The sequence below is a fragment of the Aphelocoma coerulescens genome, chromosome 31, assembly GCF_041296385.1.
Source record: "Aphelocoma coerulescens isolate FSJ_1873_10779 chromosome 31, UR_Acoe_1.0, whole genome shotgun sequence".
NCBI classification, from domain to species: domain Eukaryota; kingdom Metazoa; phylum Chordata; class Aves; order Passeriformes; family Corvidae; genus Aphelocoma; species Aphelocoma coerulescens.
In genome coordinates, this window is record NC_091044.1 from 165,905 (window position 1) to 182,118 (window position 16,214).

At 52.1% G+C, this 16,214-nt stretch overlaps 1 pseudogene; it reads right to left on the reverse strand.

Moving 5' to 3' along the window:
* Positions 1–8,615: 8,615 nt before the first annotated feature.
* On the reverse strand, positions 8,616–9,249 carry LOC138100298 (olfactory receptor 14C36-like; annotated as a pseudogene).
* Positions 9,250–16,214: the final 6,965 nt, after the last annotated feature.

Consider the following 16,214-nt stretch of genomic DNA (forward strand, 5'->3'; position numbering starts at 1 on the left):
ATCCTGTGTAGAAAGATCTGGTCTTCCTCAGAAGGTCCAGGGGTAGGTATGCAGCTCCTGTCCTCTAGAAATCCAGTGGGAAAAGGCTGCCTGTGGTGTTCAAAAACCGCAGTTCATATCCAGGATGGGATGTTTGGTTTCTCCCTCTGGGTGGAGCATCTCACAATGGAATGATGAGTCACGAGATAAGGCACTGATGGGCTCATTAACAGGACATAGTCTTGAGGGAGGAGGCAGGGAGCACTGCCCCACCTGGTTTTAACAGCTCATGAAGATGGTGATAGAACACAGCTTGTGGGCACATCTTACACTGTAACCTCGGACACAGTAACACAGGTACCTCAATATAGTGCACTCAGCTGCTTATCTACTAGTAGCGTTTCTGGGGTTATCCTGTGTAGTAAGTAAATCTGTTTAAGTCTTATGTCTGTTAAATTTGTGTCTATCACATAATAATTCATTTTGTAATAGACCTAATGGGCCATTATTAAGAACTTGCAATGAGAGTGGGCTTTGGGGTGCTGGCTGCCTCAGTAAAAGTACTGTCTACTGCCAGAGGCCTGGGCAAAGGCAGAAACTTCTTTAAAACTCCCCTCTCCATTCCTAACAGACTCCAGGTGGGGTCTCACAAGAGCAGAGGAGAGGGGGAGAATCCCCTCCATTGACCTGCTGGCCACGCTCCTTTGGATGCAGCCCAGGGCTCCGTTGGTTTCAGGGCTGGCAGCACTCCCGGCTGGCTCATGGGGAGCTTTTTGTGCCCCATCACTCCCAGGTCCTTCTCCAGGGGCTGCTCTCAGTCCCTCCTGTGCCCAGCCTGTCGCTGTGTCTGGCATTGCTGCCTCCCAGGTGCAGGATGCTGCCCTTGGCTTTGCTGAACTTCATGAGGTTTGCCTGGGCCCAGCCCTGCAGCCTGTCCAGGTGCCTCTGGATCCATCCCTTCCCCCACCACACAGCTCAGGGTTGTCAGGGAACTGGCTGGGGGTGTCTCCATCCCACTGTCCACGGTGCCCACAGAGCTGTGGAACAGCATCGGCCCCAGCACCGACCCCTGAGGGACCCCACTGGTCAGTGGTCTCCAAGGGGACAAGGAGCTGCTGACCACAACTTGTGGCTTTTGTCGAGGCAGACATAAAAGCCACACTAGTCATAATCCATAGTCAAGAAAGGTAGAAAGATTTTTTATTTTCTCTGCTGCTGTTCTTATACCTCTTCCCAATGGCTGTGGCCTGTTGAGATTGGCTGCTGAGCAAACAATGCCAAGGCTGTCTAACAAACAATGACCATTCAGGCAGTAAAACAATCAGCTATACAAGCAAAAGTAGAATTGCTAGATATTATCAACAAGCTCTTCCTTGTACACTCTCAGTGTCCCATAGCAAGAACATCTCCTTGTGTCCAGAACATCTTCTCTCATTGATTGTCTTCTTGGCCTTCTCTGTGGATTTCGCTGAAGCTGCAGAATTTCACTGTAATATTCCCATGGGTAAACTCTGACTGGTTTCAGGTCTGATTCTGTGAGGCCCCCAGACCAGTCAGTCTCATCAGGTCCCCCCTTTTGTTTTTATATTACAAAGCAGCAATTATTGACTTTTGCAGGGCCCTTTGCAAAAAAGACAATAAACATGGCACAATGAGCAGGATGCAAAAAATAACCAATAGGATCAGGCATCCAATTTTAAATAGATTTTTGATTCATCCTGCAACTTTCCAATTGCCAAACAAACTATTGAGCCAATCAGATTCTGATTCTTCACGCAATTTTGAAATGCTTGTTTGTAATTCCTTAATGTGGGCATGAATAGATTTTGAATGATCAGACAAATTCATACAACACGTTCTATCAAAATCCTCACATCTACGTCCATGTGCTAATAACAAAAAATCAATGGCAGCTCTATTTTACAGTGTAGTGTGTCTTACTGAACCAACATCTGTTCATAATCCGGCTAAAGCAAGGGAAGTGGCGTTAGCCTGCCAAGCTAGCCAACATCCCAACTTGTTTAACAGTTCCAGTGCTTTAGCAGCTGCTACTTGTGGAAAAAAGAAGGGAACAGCCCATCGAGTACCTGGTGGCCAAAATTTGGTGTTGTCATCCCAATCAGGGGCAAACGCACGGGTGCTGCATTTTCCTCTCCGTAGTTTATGCTGTAAAATCATAGCTGTGTGTCAGGTGTTAACAGTGAGAGCCGTCCTAAGCTGCAAGGACCTCCCTTGATGTGTGATGGAATCGCAGCCCATGCTCGGTCTCCGCAAATAAAAAACACCCCTGGAGGCAAAGCCAGAGGAACAGTAGTAGAGTGTGAAATACGTGGTGAACTGTAGCAACCTGGTTGTCTGGATTTTTAATGAGCACAAAATGTGTACTTAAATAACTTTGTGTCATTCCCCCAAGACCCGCAATTGAATTCCCCACTGCAGTGACAGGCCATGAGTTTGGCCAGTCGTGATGTGAAATCACTGTGATATCTGCTCCTGTATCAATCAGCCCTTTGATCTCAACAGTCTGTGGCTGTGCCCCCTTCAGTGTTAGCTCACAAATCAGTTGCAGTCTCTGCTCGGAAAGCTGTTGAGTCCAAAAAACCTGAGGTGCGCCGGCAGAACCGAAGCCTTGGTCTCCTCTCTATTTAAGTCCGGTCCTGGGAACACACGAATGGAGAGGTACAAGTTGAGCAACACGAGTATGAGCAGGTGTGACTGCAGGAGGAGCGGGTGTAGAAACCATTGCACGTGTTTGTCCTGTAAAGTCTGCATTGGTTACTCCCAGATGCACAAAAATCCCTTGCAAAGTAGCACTGGATCTTCCTATTAGCAAAGCACTTAAATTTTGCCCTATGGGTCCGTGTGCATCCAAAGGCACTTTATGAACTGCAGGAGAGTCCATAATCACTGTGCTGGTGGTGCAAACATCCATCCCTGCTGAGCCTTTTGTTCCGCTGGCAAGCCGGTCACACAAACCTGTGCCAGTTCCTGGGGAAGCATTTCTGTCTGAACACGCTGTCCCCTCCAGCTCCTTGGTAGTTTCCCTGATTTCCACTGGCATGGAAATAAGATTTACATTGTTTTGCATAATGTCCCAGTTTACCACACTGGTTACACAGAACTGCTCTGGGGGCTGCTTTGCTGTTGTTAGCAGCTTCGGAGGATGGAGTTCTGTGTGGGCACTGAGATTTAAAATGGCCTGGCTGTCCACATCTGGTGACCCCGAGATTTGATATCCCAGGTAGCAGCCCCAGACTGCTCCCAGGCAGGCACCTGAGGTGATTTTTCTCTTGTTGTGGAACCTGCATCTTCCAGGATCGACCTGAGGCTCCTCTCAGGCATCTCTGGGATTCTTTTCACATCTCCATGAAGGAGCTGAGATCCCAGGTAGTGACTCGAGATGGCTCCAGGGAGGCAATCAAAGATGATTTTTCTCTTTTGAAGGAAAATGCCGAGAGCCTTCTCAGCATTTCTTGGAGTTTTGATCTCTGATTTGGGGACCTGAAATCCCAGGTAGCAGCCCTGGGCTCCTCCTGGGAAGGTGCCCAAGATGCTATTTTGCTTTGAAGTGAAATTGTATCCTCCTGGATTCACCCAAGACTCCTTCCAGGAATCTCCTGGAGCCTTTTCACATCTCCTCTAAGAAGCTGAGATCCCAGGTAGCAGCCCCACACTGCTCCAAGGCAGGTACCCAAGAGAATTTTTCTTCTTTAAAGGAAAAGTTATCATCTGGGATCGAGCTGGAGCCTTCTCAAGCATTTTCTGGAGTTTTGATTTCTGATCTTTGTCAATTCCTTTGGATTAGACCTCCGACATCATCAAATCCAACCTATGACCAAACACCACTATGGCAACCAAACCAGGGCACTGAGTGCCAGGTCCAGTCTTTCTTTAAACACCCCCAGGGACACTGACTCCATAACCAGGTGCAGCACCAGACTCTCCCCTGGAAGCTGCTCCAGTTTAAATATTGCTTTTATGGGTATCTTGGGGTGACTTTATGATGTGTATCCCCTATCGCTGCCCCATGCCCAGAAATTAATTTTGTGCCTTTCTGTGCCTTTAAACTGAGCCTGAGAGGGGGGAGGAAAATCTGAGCAAAACAAAGCAGTTTGCAGCTTGTTCAAGGTCACACAGAGCTAGAGACTTTTTTTCAGCTGTGGCAGCAGAGCAAGAGTGGGGAAGGCAGCCTGCTTGCTTTCGGCCAGTTTTTCAGCTCCTTTTTCTTTCTCCGGAGGGAGATGGAGAGTTGAACTTTTGTTTTCCTGGGACTTTGTTTTTTTCCTTTTTTTCTCTACTCGACTGTTTCAACCTCAGAATACATCGGGAGGAATTTCCACCGAGGCCTTGGCCCTGGAGGTGGGCCCACCACCCCGTCCCAGTTCCAAGGAGGGGGAGAGAGATCTACGGAAGGACTCTGAAATGTTCCCAGGTTTCTCTCAGCAGAGAGAGAGATGTTATTATTTAGCACTATTATCTTTTTCTCGTGTGTTTGTTAAATAGTTTTTATCTCTTTCACTTTCCTTCAAGGAAAAAGTTTCTTTTTTTCCCAAACCTGGTGGAGGAGGGCTGGTTGTAACCTGCCTTCTCTCAGAGGATATATTTCTAAATTAGGCCAAACTGGCACAATGGGATATTTCCTCCTCCTGGATCCACCTGAGACTCCTCCCAGGCATCTCCGGGAGCATATTCCCTTCTCCTCAAGGGAGCTGAGATCCCAGGAGCAGCTCCAGATTCACCCAAGGGAATTACCCAAGATGTTTTTTCTTTTCTTGTGCATCCTGAATCTTCCAGGATCCACGTGAGTCCCCCCCAGGCACCTCCTGGAGTCTTTTCATATCCATTCTAAGGAGCTGAGATCCCAGGCAGAAGCCCCAGCAGAGTTGCCTCAGGTGATTTCTTCCCCCTTGCAAGAAACTACATCCTTCTGGATTCACCTGACATTCCTCCCAGGATTCTCTTGGAGTCTTTTGATCTTTGATTTTGAGACCTGAGTTTATAACCACGGGCCCACAATCTTCCAGGGAAGGTTTCCAGTATGTTTTTTCTCCTTTGGAGAAATCCACCCAAGACTTCTGCCAGGTAGGTCCCAGAGTCTTCACATCTCCTTGAAGAAGCTCCAGGAAGCAGCTCCAGATTTCTCCAGGGAAGATTCCCAAGATGTTTTTGCTCATTTGGAAGTCTTTCTCTATACCGGGATCCACTGGAGACTCCTCCTGGCACCTGCCAGAGTCTTTTCATCTCTGGTTTAGGCACTTGAAATCCTGGGTAGAACCCTCAGACTCCTCCAAGGCAAGTACTGGAGCTGATTTTTCTCTTTTCATGGTTCCTGGATCTTCTGGATCTACCTGACATTGTTCCCAGACACCTCTGAGAATCTTGACCTCAAAGTTCAGAACAAAAAATCCTGTCTGGCAGCCCCAGATTGTTCCAGGGAAGCTGACATTGATAAATCTTTACTTTTGCAGTAAACCTGTATCTTCCAGAATCTCCCTGAGACTTCCCAGGCATCTCCTGGAGTCATTTGCCACAAGGAGGACTAAGGAACTGAGATCCTGGGTATCAGCCTGAAGGGCTTTTGTGCCAGGAAAGAGGGAGCTGTGCAGGCCTGGAGGAGCCCAGGGGCAGCTGCTCTGTGCTGCCTGAGGAGCAGCTGAATGTGCCTCCTCTTGTGCCGGGGCTGCGTCCGTGTGCCCCGCTGGGCACGCTGAGGAGCAGCTGAATGTGCCTCGGGCTGCAGGCTCTGTGTGCGGGCTGCTGCTGGACACAGAGGCTGCCTTGGCCTCCTGGCGCGGGGCGGGCGCAGGCCTGGGCAGGGCCCCTGGTGCTGCTGAGGGCTGGGCAGGGCTGGCTGAGGCCGTGGCGCTGGCTGGGCTACCCGGCTGCAAGGGCCGGCCAGGACAGCAGCTGCCCCACTGCAGCCCTTGTCCCCGCCAGGGCCCCCGGGCCAGGCCGCGATGGCTCCGCTGCTGCTGCTGGAGCTGCGGGGCTGCAAGGCCGTAACGGCCCGTCCCTGTCCCCATGGAGGGATGAGGCCCTGCCCTGGCTGCCCTGAGGCTGCCGCTGCTGCAGGCAGACCAAGAGCAGGAGGTGTGAGACAGAGACCCTGCCTTAACACACTGCTGGGCAGCCCTGGCACCATCCCAGCACTGGCCTCTCCCTTGTGGCCCAGCCCTCAGCTTGTGCCACCCTTGGGGCGTTGGGCCTTGGCCTTCCTCTTCTCCATGGGCACCCCCTGCCACCCACCTGTGGCAGTGCAAGCAGCTGCAGCCACCCTGACCCCAGATGAAACACTAGAAGGCAATGTTTGGTGGTCAGGCACCAATGTATAAAGACTACCTCCGTGGTTAGGGTGAGATCCCATCACCCCTTGCTGCGGTTATTTACATGTTCTAAATTGGTTGGTTCTTGTTCTCCCCTCCCTGTTTTATGTATGTCTGTAAATATTAATTTCCCTTAGTTAAATATGTATCAGCTCTAGAAGTTTCTGTGTTACTCGATACCCCATTGGCTGTCCCCTGTAGTCCCTCCTCTGAGTTATTCCCATTGGCTACTTCATTGTTAATCCTGCCTCCTTAGCCCTACCCTATTGGCGGTATCCCTTATCCCCGACTTTCCTGCTGTCCTGGGTTGCAGTGTATTCTATTACCATCCTCATGGGCTGTTGAAATCAGGTGTTTCCTTGCCTCCTCCCCCCAGACTATCTTGCTGTTAATGGCCCATCATTGTCCTGCCCCATGACTCAGAGATAACTCCCTCTGGACTATCTTCTGTTAATGAGCCTAATCAACACTTGGCCTCATGACTCATTACCCCATTGTGAGATGCTCCACCCAGAAGGAAGAACCAAGCATTCCATCGTGGATATAATCTGAGATTCTGAACACCAGAGACAACCCTTCCACTGGATTTCCAGAGGACAGGAGCTACACAGCCACCACTGGACCTTCTGAGGAAGAGCAGCCCCTTTTTTCTACCAGATCACCGCTTCAGGAGGACTGCAGCCACCATTCTACCAGACTGCTACCACCACCCTGATTAACAGGGTGTCTGGTTGTATCCTGACTGTCAGTTTAACCCAGTGTTTTCTGCCTTTATTTTCGTTTTCTTTTTTTCCTTATTTTATTTCCCTATTAAATTGTTATTCTGACTTTGTGTCTCCCACTAGTTTGTTTTCAAACTAGTACACCTGCCCTGAGTATAAAATCCCTGGACCCTCTTCAAAAATCGGCTCTTCATCCCTAGTCCCTTCCCCTGCAAATAAACCTGCTTGTGGAGCCTATACGAAGAGTCCCCTCCTTCCTTCTCTGCCTCTGCTGATGCACCCTGACAGCTTGCCCAGGACAAGCTCCTTTGGGTGAGGAGCTCACTCTCTTCCGTGGAGCTGCAGACACAGAGGGTGCAGCCAGACCTCCGGGCTTCTTGTTACCTGGCTAGCGCGTCCCTCCTCTGCCCGCCCGGGGAGCTGCTGCCTCCTGAGCCAGGGGCTCTGCTCTGCTGCCCTGGGCACCCCGGGGCTCCTGAAACACTCCAGGGGCACGGCAGGGCCCAGAGGTCACAATGTCCCCTTGGTTCCATGGGGCCCTGCAGTGTCACAGTGCTCCCTGCACACCCTGAAGCCACACATCAGCCAGCCCAGGCCATTGCCATGAAGACTCCCATGCCCAGACCCAGCTGGAACCAGCCTGAACCAGCCCCTTCCAGCACAGCCACTCATGGCAACAGCCCCAAGTCTGGGCAGGGCACCTGGGCAGCCCCAAATGCCTGTCCCAGACTGGACAGAGCCTGTGTGTGTGTGCCTGCGGGTCTGTGCTGCAGGAGACACCTGCAGCACTTGTGACCTGCACACCAGAGCAGCCGCAGAGGGAACAGGAGGGGGCCATTAGTGTTGCTCCTGGGTTTGGGGGGGGATCTGCAGGTGTGCGGTGGCTGTCAAGGCTCCTTTCCCTGTTGAAGCTGCTCTGGGTACGGTTTGCTGTGTCCATCTGTGTTTCCTTGCAGATGCAGGGATTTAGTGCTTTCCCTTTGGGGGTCAACACCTTGGCTGATCTGTGCCTTGGTGGGGCTCCAGTCACTGCCCAGCCCAGGCTCACACAGGCCTGCAGATACTGTGGGCTGTCCAGGCAGCTCCAGATTCTTGTCCTGGAGAACATTCTGTGCCCTGTGCCATGTGGGACAGTCTTGGGTATGTTCCTCAGTGACCTGTCACCATCTCCACTGTCACCATACAACAGTGGGTTTGTCCAAATCAAATTCTTGGGCTTTAGCAGCTACTGATGTGAGCACTTTCCCTCTCCAAAATCCATGGAGCTACAGACCCTTTAGGTGGGGAAATTCTCTTGGCTTAAATTGACATGAACTTGGAAAAAGAGCCAAACCTTCAGTCAGTGCACTGGGGAGATCCCACTTTATTGCCAAGATGCTATGAAAGCATCAGCTCTGGGCCCTTTTAGACACATCCAGGTGATGCAGAGCTGGTTCATCCTAAATCTAAATAGTCTAAATCTAAATAGTCATTTAGGAAAATAATAAACACAAATAACAATACAGTTAATGATAATAGTAATAAAAAAACCAACAAACAAGGAGGTTCAGGTCTCCAGGGCAATACTATGAGAGTCATTTGTGAAAAGAGATTAAAAGCTACCAGAAGAGGTTCCTAAAATCAGTTTCCTAATGGCCTCCTTGAGCTCCTGGTTCCTCAGGCTGTAGATGAGGGGGTTCAGTGCTGGAAGCACCACTGAGTACAGAACTGCCACCAGCAGATCCAGGGATGGCGAGGAGATGCAGGGGGGCTTCAGATGGTCATGGAAGAGGCTCCTGCTCAGAGGGGACCCTCAGCACAGCCCTGAAGATCTGCACATGGACACCACAGTGAACACAAAACAGCCAAAGTCTAAACAGACACCACAATAAGCCAAACTTCCCACAGGTAATGTGAGTGTGAGCAGGAGAGTTTGAGGATGTGTGGGATTTCCCAGAAGAAGTGGCCCAGGCCATTGGCCTGGCACAGGGGCAGGGGAAATGTATTGGCCGTGTGCATGAGAGCGTAGAGAAAGGCACTGGCCCAGGCAGCTGCTGCCATGTGGGCACAAGCTCTGCTGCCCAGGAGGGCCCCGTAGTGCAGGGCTCTGCAGATGGACACGTAGCGGTCGTAGCACATGATGAGGAGGAGGGAAAGCTCTACTCCCACAAAGAAGACAAACAGAAACACCTGAGCAGCACATGCTGAGTAGGAGATGTGCCTGGTGCCCAGAGGGAATTGTGCATGGCCTTGGGGACAGTGGTGCAGATGGAGCCCAGGTCGCTGAGGGCCAGGCTGAGCAGGAAGAAGAACACGGGGCTGGGCAGGTGCTGGCCGCAGGCTCCGGCACTGATGATGAGGCCGTTGGCCAGGAGGGCAGCCAGGGAGATGCCCAGGAAGAGGCAGAAGTGCAGGAGCTGCAGCTGCCGCGTGTCTGCCAATGCCAGGACAAGTAACTGGCTGATGGAGCTGCTGTTGAACATTTTGTCCCTCTTGGTAGGAAGGAGAAAAAACAGTGACAAATTCCAGAGATTTCTCTGAGGAAAATGAGAGGCATTTCTCAGAGACCATCCCCCTGCTACTCAGACCCACTTTCCCTTCGTAGGACTGTTGCCTTCAGCTCTGTGCCTGGAGCTCTGCTTGGTGCTGGATGAGTGTCCTGTGAGGAGCAGATCCTCTGCCCACAGCTGCTGAGGAATTGGCCCAGCTCTGCAGCATTGACTTCAGGGGAATTTTGGGAATAGCAGACAGTGCTCTGGCTTCACCTTTTTCACTTGAAACTGCTGCTAGCACAGAAGGGCTGGTCAGCACCTGCAACCCAATGCTAACCAAAGGGGATGGATGGGAAATTTGGATTTTTCTGCAGTTCTTCCCCCTCTACCTGAGTGTCCTTGCATGTCAGAAACACTCAGCATTTCTACTGCAAAGAACAAAGTGAGTCCTGCAAGACAAGAGCATTATTGCCTGAGGCTCAGCACGCAGTGAGAGCTCCTCTGTCCCTCTGTCCTATCCCCAGATGCCTCACGGCTGCACCTTTCTTAAATGGAGCGCGATTATGCTCCCATGTTACACTGAAAAGCCACCAGACACTGCTGGGAGCAGAGAGGTCCACTGCAGACCAGGAAATGTCTCACCCTCCCTCAAGGTCTCAGCACCCCACTTCCAGCCAAGGACACACACGGCTCAATTCACCAACCCACCACCACCTCCTCCATCGTCTCTGCTTCTTCGTGAGCCTTTCAGAGAACACAAAGATACTTGAGACAGGTTTGCACCTTGCAGGGCAGTTCAGAGCTTGGAAGGACACCCAAGAAGGATGTACAGGATTGCATCTCAGTAAGGGAGAATTGCTCATTCCCAAACAACAAACAGAATGATTGCCTACAGCCCCACAGTGTAGAAGAAAGTTGGGAAGCTTCTTGCCATGGACATGGCTGTAGAAAAGGACTGGAAGAATCAGAGTTGACTGTGCAACTGAAAATCCCAACCCCAAGGAGAATGAGAGCAAGAACTCAATAACAACAGCAAAACCACAGACAGGTGGAGGAGCAAGGAAACACAAAGAGAGGTTGTGTGGATACAAAAATGCTGCTAGCAAGAATTTTTCTTGCTATTTTCTAAGTCCGTGAGAGACTTTTCTCTCTCACAGAAGATAGTAGCAGAGTTCTATAAACTATGAACACCTGTGACCTTGCAAAAGCCTTGTTTATGGTACAGTAGAAAAATATTTTGACAATGCATGTTTTAGGATTTTAGCCAATCACCCCCAAGGGGTGGCTGATCCTTTGTCCAATTGGACTGTGAAGAAAAAAGTCTATAAAAGAGTTTGTAAAATAATTAAATAAACCAATCTTGCTGCACAATTCCTGCCTGCTGGATCTCTCTCCTCTCCTCCCTGCGGCTGCAGGATGCAGTAATAGTGGAGGAGCAAGGAAACACAAAGAGAGGTTGTGGCTGAGAGAGGCCAGGGCAGGGGCAGCTGGGCAGTGAGGACAGCATTAGCCTCACCCAGCTGTGCCACCACCCAGACACCACCGGTGCTGGGCGGCTGCTCCCCAGCCCTGTGCTCTGCAGAAGGGACGGGGCCCAGGGCTGCAGAGCTGCCCCACGGCTCTGCTGCAGCTCTGCCTGCACAGGACGGGGATCTTGGATCTTGGTCTTGGCCCCACAGTATTGAGGGCAGAGGCTTGGCTGGGTGCAAGAGGAGGAGGCAAAGGGGGCTTGCTCAGAGGAAGGGCTCTGCACTGGAGGGGGTCACACAGAGTTCTCTGAAGTCTCCCCCACACAGCATTTCTGGTTAGAGTTTTCCCTCACTCCATTATCTCTGCTGCCTGGGGTTTTTCCTCAGGGAAGCGTTTTTTCCCCTGTCAGCGTTCAGAGAACCCAGCACAACATCCCTGCACTCACCGTGGCCCTCCAGAAACCTGCCTGTTGGCAGGGCGCTGGCTGGACACGTCTTCCTGTTTGCAGGTGGGAAAGGGCAGGACACAGCAACCTGATGGGTCCAGCAGAGGTGATGCTTGTGCTTCTATCAGCAGAGGAATGGCTGAAGGCACTTTCAGAGGCTTCAATCAGACCTACTGGTCATTCAAAGCTACAGCTCAGGGTTCTCAGTGACTTGTTCCAGAAGGAGAGCCCCTTTTTATTTTCTATCCCCAATTCCCCAAGAATATGAAACTGAAATCACAGACTCAGGGAAGCTCCTTATCTTTATAGTAATCCCTCCCTTGACCTTTCCCTTGCCAAGTGCCCTCAGCAATGTCCTGGGGGTGATGCAGAGCTGGGAGAAGACCTCCTGAAACCAGAAGCCCCCTCTCCTTCCTGGGCACCGCTGGCAGCACACGAAGCTCCACAGCTTGCAGCCATGCCCACACGCCCTGTGCCTCTGGCAGTGCAGCAGGGAAGCCGCAGGCTGGGGGCTGTGCCAGCTCCGGGATAGCATTCCAGGCAGCTGCACTGCCCTGCAGCCAGACACTGACCCTGGCAGGGGCAGCAAAGCCTTGGCTCCGAGGGAGCTCTTCTCTGTACTCCCAGCCCAGCCTGCCCTTCCCCTCTCTCTGCCTCCCTCCCGTGCCCTGGGTGCCTGCCGGCTGTGCCCCAGCCCTGCTGGGCTGTGCCCAGGAGCTGCTCCTGGGCAGAGCTGTCTCTCTGCGGTGCTGCTCTGGCCAGGAGCTGCCTCCAGCCCCAGAGCCCAGCCCAGCTCAGCAGCGCAGCAACAGCCCCAGGCAGCACTTTCCCCTCGCCCTCGAGGCTCCCACCAGGTGTCCCTGGGGCTCCAAGGGAACTGCTGTCAAACGGCCTGAAGCATGCACTGAGGTTTCACTGCCTCCACTGGGGAGACTAACTTATTTCCAGAGGTATCATTCCTCCTCTCAGAGGTGAAGTTGCAACTCAATATCCTTTTTCATCTTGTTCTTGCACAGGACACCCAGGCAGTGATCTCCCCAGGATGGGATCTCCTTTACCCCTGCTGAGGGAAGGGATCCAGATGGGCCAGTGGAGGCATCTCATCCTGGGTTTGTGTTCCCAGCATTTGAGGGACACCCAGTTCCCATCCCACACCTTCCACTAAGCCACAGCAGGTGAGTTTCCTCTTGCCTCTGTACATGTGTGCATGGAATAGACACCTGTGTGTGAGTGTATTCTCTCAGCTCCCATAGGAATTAAAGAGGACAGAAGGCAGGAGTGAGCTGGTCAAAGGTCAGGCACAAATGCCAGAGGTGGTCCCACATCTCCAGGAAAAGGAGCAGGTTCCTATGGAGGACTAGAATTGTCCTGGCATTCCCTGGCCAAGCAAAGCAATGGGGTGCCAACAGCCTGAAGGGGTTTTGGACAACTCCTTGGATGGGCTGCCAGGTGGGCTAAGAAAGGACTTGGAGCTGACCAACAGGAGAAGCTGCTCAGGAATGGGGTCAGCAGTGTCCACCTTGGCTGTCATGACAATGAAATCGGGGCGTCTCACATGCCAAAGGGCAGGGAGCAAGGGCAGCAGCAGGGTGTGGGCCAGGGCACTCCAGAGGAGAAGAATTCGATGTACTGGGAGACTGATCCAAGAGGTGCCATGGTAAAGGCAGCTCTGAAGGTTGAAGGAGCTCAGGAGATCTTACAGGCCTTGCAGGAAAGCCTCCTGCCAGGACAAGAAGGATCTCTCCACGTTCCCGTGAAATAAGCATCCTCTGCTGGCTGAACAGACAGAACTCCAGCACAAAGAGGCAGCAAACAGGACATGCAAACAGGGCAAGTTGCAAAGCAGGAATTTAGCACACCTTGCCCCAGGATGTACGGATAAAGCCAAAAGCAAAGCTCCCAGCATTTTGGGAGCCGCTGGGAAGGGTAGAGGAAGCCCAAGGAGCTGTTGCAGGAATAGAGGGTCCTGCTGAATGAGTCGCACCCATCCCGGAGGCCTGGCCCAAGTGGGCACTGGGGCTGGTGGCCTCCTATGTGCATGTCAGCCTAGGAGATGGTCATACACCCTTCCTCTGGGAGGGACTGTGCCTGTCCATGCACATGGCTCTAGACTCTGCAGAATCTACTTGAAGACAGGCTGAGGAGCTAAATACGTTGGCATGAATGCAGAATTGGGTCTCCAAAATTCATGTGGTTGAATTTGTCTCTTTAGGTTGAAACCTCATCATTTTGACTACATTCCTGAAGTCTCAACCTAAGAGTTGAGGGATTAGGGAAAATCACCAGGATGTTTACATTGGCCAAATCCCTGAACATGTCAAGGTCCCTCTGCACTCAAGGTCCCTTGTGCCAGCTGCTCAGGGATGGGTGAGGATGGCTCATCCTGAAGCGCAGTCGCTCATGGGATCATGGAATGATGGAATCATAGAATGGGCTGGGTTGGAAAGGACCTTTAAAGGTGCCATGGGCAGGGACATCTTCAAGCAGAGCAAGCTGCTCAAAGCCCTGTCCAACGTGGCTCTGGATGTTCCCACGGATGAGGCACCCAACAGCTCCCTGGGCAGCCTGTTCCTTGCTGTCACCACCCTCCGTGTAAAAAATCTCTTCCTCATGGTGGGATCTCTTGGATGACAGTGTGAGGAGCAGCAGGCCAGCAGAGCTCATGGTAGGAAGAGACTCATTTCATGGCACTGCTGGCCTGGGTAGAATTACCAAGGCTCAGAAAGGCAGCAGCTGGTGCAAAGGAATCCAAACCTGGGGCGGTGATGAAAGAGCAAACAGGGCTGGGCTGAGTGCTTGAGAGAGGATGAGGCTGATGAGGAAAGAGGACTCCCAGTCCTGGCCTTCCCAGAGGGTCCTTCCCCAAGAGCTTTGAAGCTGCCTGCAAGGGCCTGAGCTCTTGGTGCCTTTGGCCATGGCAGTTGTCTGCACCAGTGAGGTCTGTGAGGAGACAGGCTGTCCTCGTGGCACCGGGGCTGTGTCCAGGCAGCCCTGGGGACGCTGGGCATTGTTACACTGCTGTCCTTCCCTGGGCACTGCCCATCACAGCCCAGGCTGCCTCCAGGGAGAGCCCTGGGCTCTGGGAGGGACAGGATCTCCCATCCCAGAGGCTGGGATTCAGGCCTTGGCCCTTCTGCTCCATCAAACAAAGGCTTTGCTCAGCACCAGAGCCACCTGCCCAGTGCCTCTGCCTGCCTGCAATCACAGCCTCCAGTGACTGGCTCGAACGAGGCCCTGGGGAGGCTCCATCAGAAAGGGCTTTCTGATGCTCCAAGACACTTTGGGTTTGTCTTCTGTCTTGGATTTCTTGAGGGACTGCTGCTATCTCCTCTCAGGACCTGAGGATCCTGGACTCAGAACACCAAATACACTGCAGGGCTCATTAAAATGAAGAAAGGCCTAATGAGTCGTTACCTTCCCACCCCCTTTGTCAAGTCCTCAAGGATTATACAGCTAATTAGACATTGGAGGATTAGAGATAAAGAGAAAGATTCCAATAACCCCTTTGAAGACATGACAACAGCATTGTGCAGCTGACCTTGATCCAGGGTTTCCTAAGGAGATCGTGACCAATGGAGAAACAGTTCCTCGTGGCCCAACACGGGATGGACAGCTCTGCCCATCACCTCCACCCCCCGGCCCTTTCTCTCAGTGGCTACCTGGGACCTGCCTCACTTTCTGTCACATGAGACTTCTGAATTCTGTAGTGAGGTCACAGCTCCTTTGCAACAACTTCCACCTCCTTTCACCCTAGATCTGGCTGCAAACAGGCAGGGAAGGGTTTCTGCTAATTAAAAAACTGAAAAGATATTAATTAAAAATAATAACAAAAGAACCACCTCCCCTCTACCCCTCCCAAAACCCCAAACTAAACCCACCAGCAACAAAATAAATAAACAAATAACCACAAACCAAAACCCCCACCAAACTCCGGAGGTGAAACACCATAAACAGTAAAACACAAGAAATGAGTCCCACATCCTCCACGACCTGTGCAGACGGTGCCCGCTCGGGCCGGGAGGGGCTGCACAGGGCCAGGTCGGCCTCGTGCCCTCCCCAGGGCCCCCTCACAGCCCCACGGGTCCCGGTCCCGCTGAGGTTTCGGGGAGTGTCGGCTGTCTCTGCCTCGCCGCCCCGCAGCTGCCGGCACACCCCGCTGGCCCTGCACGTCCCCCTGCTCGTCCAGGACTCTGCCCCATGTCCAGCACTGCAGGATCTCCACGTGCCCATCGCACCAGCTCCCGCTGCCCACTAGCCACAGGGATACAGAGACAGCGGGGCCTGGGGACGGCAGAGATGTCACCAGCTCCCCCCACACTGAGCCCTGGGGGTTCTGCAAAGGGCGGGATGTTCAGTTCGCGGCTTCCTGTTACCTTAGTTCAGATGTGCAAATCAGCTGCTGCTGAGAGAATCCTATCTCAGACTGACGGGTTCCCTCCCAAAATGCTGCATTCAGTTCTGAGCCAGCATTAAGAAATCCAAGAGCAAAATAGCAAGCTGATTACAGAATCTTGCAAAATGACATCCAAGAACATTTCGTTATAAAATCACAAATATTAACAGAAGCTGAGAAAACCAACAACATTAGAAAACAAGCTTCAAGCACCTGGACTGGAAGAGCTCAGGCAATAAATTTAATTGGAATGAACTCTTCTTTCTAAAATGTGAGCAGTGCCATCAAATTTCCAAAACCAGTGAAAGAGGGAACCCCAGAAGCAGAAGCCCAGAGGCTTCACACACAGCAATGACATAGAACAGGGCAGGGCAAGCAGCTGCAAAATTTGTACCTTCTCCATTGCAATGA